Genomic DNA, 4,617 nt, shown 5'->3' with positions numbered 1-4,617 from the left:
TCCGGTGGTTCCGACTGCATCGGATGCAGAGCAAGGTGCAAGGTCCGATTTATGCCGCCACAGCTTCACATTTATTCGCTCGAGGTTCCGAGAACGTTTCGCATCCGCCGTTACGGCCGTTACTGGCGCCGGCTAATTAACACTCCCAGGGACTTGTATCGCATACGCGTGTGCCTCCCAAAAGGCGGGCAGTAGCATCATTAGCGAAGCATCGTATACGCATAACGCCTAACATCTGGGTTTGGCTCAAGCCTGCGGCGACTAGTCTTGCAAATCCCCTTGCATTTACTTTTTAAAATTGTTGTTTCGATGGCAAATATATGAACGCTCTAGGCGCAGTCGTGCCTTCGGCGCCGCCGCCGTTGCGCGATCCTGCCCTATTGCGCATGCGCGGCACCGGCACGGAGTGCGTTTGGCTGCAAAGACGGCGACGCGATGTGGACGCAAGTTCAACGTTACTTTCATGCCACCGCTGCCTCAGACGCCCGGTATAGCTCTCGGAGCACTGTACCTTCTGGCCAGTGAGAGTTGCCTTCGGCCGAAACTGCTAAATTCCTGAAGCATGGGACAGACACTTATGGAGCAGATTCGGATTAGATAAAAAAAAAATAGATCATGATTGAAAGTTTTTCTACTTTTGAAAAATTCCCGCGAAAAATATTTTTTTAGCTATCGCTTGCTACTCAGTCTTCCTATAATAAACAGGTAATCCTTTGCAATTAACGCCCTTGTCTGCCTCCTATAATGTGACCTAAAAATAAATTAACGAATAAATAAATAATTGAAGAAATAAATATAATGCGAGCTTACGACACACAGAAGGTATTCAGATTTCTTATTTTCTGAAGCCTCCTGCTTGTCATATGCGCCTCCGAGATGTGTAATTTCTCGAAGCCTTATTTGCGATAGCAAGTTATACATGCAGCGTTTGCACTAATTAATGTAATCTTGAACGCATCCTTATGTGCCGTACGTTCAATCCCGCAGTGAACTAGAGATGCGGAAAGAACCCAAGCTCTGCACCAGAATCTTGGCGGCGACAGGCATCATTCGCCGAATGCATGCTAGATGGCGCCAGAATAGTGCGCTTTCAAAAAAGCAGGGGAGAGTTTGATAGGACCGGATCCGTTAAGAGGCATACGCGCAATGTAGATATACACACTTTAGGAGGGGAAATATTAAGAAGAGATAGGCGAAAGGCTAGTCTAATAAGCACATATAGATTACCTTATTAGCTGAAGCAGGCTAGGGGCTATTCGTCATCACCCCATTTCGAAGGGAATGCTAATAATAATAATAATAATAATAATAATAATAATAATAATAATAATAATAATAATAATAATAATAATAATAATAATAATAATAATAATAATAATAATAATCAGCAGCAGCAGCAGCAGCACCATCGAACTTACAGGCTTTGTCTAGGTATGTACGCAGCATATTTGCCTCAAATTCGTAGACATGCGCACTAGGCGGTGATTGGTAAACAAGAGCACGTAATAAACATTAATTAGGTAGTATGTGAGAGAAAGACGTCAACTTCCTGTTGAAAGACCTTGTTGTCGCACTTTTTGGCGAACAGCCTTCAGCTTCTCTAAGCCATTGACGAGTTCACGCAATGCATCTGAGATTTGTCTTGACGGATCGCATGCCGATAGCTGCGGTGCATCGTTACTCCTCACATTCACGTCAGAGTATTCCGGCGAGGCTGGAAGCATGCGGCACTCGAGGGTCCCGAAGTCGACTGTCGAAGGGCGTCTCATGAAGTCATCCGGAAGGTGGGAAGCTCCGGCGGAGAGCATAGCCGCGACCCTAGACTTGGAATGGGTGCCCGGTACCTTGAGGATGGATGGTCGCCGTATGTCCACAGCTGGTTGGCCGTCGCCAGGACTGGCCGGAGACGATGGACTCGATAACGGGCCAGATTCGGAGGCAACGTCCTGCTGTACGTGGGCGCCTGCGTGCACTGCGGAGTTAGTACTCAATGAATGTGCACGTGAGGCTGAACACGCATTTTTTTTACAGCGCACTTCGGTTATAACGATGAAGAGTAATTAAAAAAATACGCATCTTGGGAAAGCGAACTTTTGGACTAGTTTATGCGCATTCGGAAGTTAGCGCAAGAAATAAGAGCGGCGAGGAAGAAGCAACTGTTCAATCTCCTCCATAGTTCCTGGGTGATTTGTTCTCGATTCCTAATTATGCACAAACAGAAAGGAAGATTGCGCTGAGTATAACTGTATATTTCCGTAGCTGGACCTCCAGACTATCTCTCAAGTATACAATGGTTCCTCTGGTGGAGAGTCTGCCGAATTGATATCTCGGAGCCCACTACAGTGCTGTTTTGACACGAAGACATAGGCAATCAGTTTTTACCTATGTCGGTCTACCCTGACTCGTTTGATCAAACACTCTGTTCCTTATGAAGAGGATAACACATTCAAGCCATGCTGTTTTCAATTTTAATTAGGCGAAGAGCTGAGCACACAGCCTATAATTTTGTATTTCCCCCTCTTCGCTGGTTGCACCCCTCCTACAATCGGTGTCAACTCATCTACCCAATGATTAGGGATTTTCTCCGTCTGCAATGTAGTGTGTGATGTACCAAGGTCATCGCTATAGCCATTTACTGGTATAAATGCAGCTATACTGTGTAACTGCTGCGTAATTCTTGCTGTTTTCGGATATTCTAAGCGAATGCAGAAGCTCTAAAAAGTGGGCGCCATTGCTAGAGTACAGGAGAAAATCTTGCAAGATTTCCTGAATACGTAAGACAGGATACTCCGCGTCATACCGTTTTTATTCAGCGCCAGCAACACAAGCATTGACGGTTTACATGTAGACACCTGGAAAATATTTTTTCGATAAAGGTATTTCATTAACCAAAGTAAAATAATAAAAAATACAGCCACCCTAATACTGTGGATTCAAGTAACGTAACGACCCGACAAAGCACTTCGCGGTCACATGACGATGTAACCACGATGAAGGTTACATGGCACCCGTATTTATACGAATTCTCCGCGCCGCCTTCCCTCCAAAAAGAAGCGTGTAGTAGAAAAAAACAGCGATGATTTCTTCGAATTAGTCGATTCACTGCTGTATATGCATTGCCGAATGTGCTAAGGTTGGGTGGTACCGATTCAGTTAATGCTGAAATTTTCTAACTAACCAAATCACCGTTTTCGTTTTCCCTAATCACAGCAAATATACTTAGTATTTGTACGGAGACGTCAAACGCAAGCTCGATCTTATCTATAAATGGCATTACATTCTTCCACACAGACAACGGTTGTGTGTTATTTGTCAGAAAGTTGTAAAAATGTAAAACACTAAAACTTAGAGCTACAAACAGTTGTCGAAGAAGCGAATGCTCATTCTGGAGCCGAAGTTCCAACAAGGGCTCCATCCAGAGGCAACCTTGATTCGTCCGCTGTCCATCCCTTCCAATTTTCCATCTTTCTGTGGGCATCATCATCATCATCATCATCATCATCATCATCATCAGCCTGGTTACGCCCACTGCAGGGCAAAGGCCTCTGCCATACTTCTCCAACAACCCCGGTCATGTACTGGGGTTGTTGGAGATCGATCTGTCTTATTCAAAACGTAGAGTGGCACGTACGTGACCGCGTCTAGCGCTAAACATCTTATAATGCAGCGCGTCAATGGAAATATATACTCTGCAACAGGTACCCACTTTCGGGAGACGGACCTTCCGGAGTTATTTTGACGACTGCTATTTCTGCTGTGTCGATTCGGGTGTGTCTCTCTTTTCTTTTGGCGCCGGGCGATTGAACCTTCGGTGAACCCACAACTGCTACGTTGCCACTTTCGGCGCCGACCACGTCTGCGGCGTCCTTGGTTTGTCCCGGTGATGTGCAAGAGCTCTTGTTCTGCGAGCAACCGAGAAGTGCATTCGACAAAGACTATTGAGAAATTGCTGAAGTTTTGGCTTGAGACAAAATTTGCTCAACATCCCCTGACCATCCTCCTTTTCAGGTTGACATGGCGAGCTCCAGAGTGAATGCTGACCATTGGGGAAACATTCGCACAAGGTGAATGTTTCCTGCACCTTTTACTTCTGTTCGGGCACTTCTTTTATGGGTTAGGCGGTGTAAGCGCGGATAACGGTTTCTAGCGCATAATCTGCGTTTTCTTTTGGTCGGTAGTGCCGGCTTTTCAGACTTCGCGATCTCTGGGTATCGCTTGTACTGGCTGATGAGTTTTAAGTTCTACGGGATTTTTTTTTTAAAATCGCCGGTGGCAAATTTCACGATGCCGTTCCTTGAGCTGGAGTATTCAAAGAGGCGAACATGTACGAGAAACTGAAAAACATGTTGAAATTAATAACGAGAATTCACAAGTTTACGTATTAATTAGTTACTTTACGGCGCATATTGCAATTTACGAATTGCAGCTAGTGTTAAGAACGGCCCACCTGAGGTGCAAGTTTTGCCGGCCAGTTGCGACAGCGGCGGCAACCTTTCTTGGAATGCCACCGTTACGCTCTAGCCTCGTCGCCGTTGTGACTGAATGCGGTCGGCGGACCAGCTATTGTTACTGAGCCGCCGCCACCGCCCTGGTCTGCCGCGAGCGGGGGAGTGCTCG

This window comes from Dermacentor variabilis, chromosome 3 (genome assembly GCF_050947875.1).
Source record: "Dermacentor variabilis isolate Ectoservices chromosome 3, ASM5094787v1, whole genome shotgun sequence".
In the NCBI taxonomy this organism is placed as follows: domain Eukaryota; kingdom Metazoa; phylum Arthropoda; class Arachnida; order Ixodida; family Ixodidae; genus Dermacentor; species Dermacentor variabilis.
Note: the sequence above shows the minus strand (reverse complement) of the source record.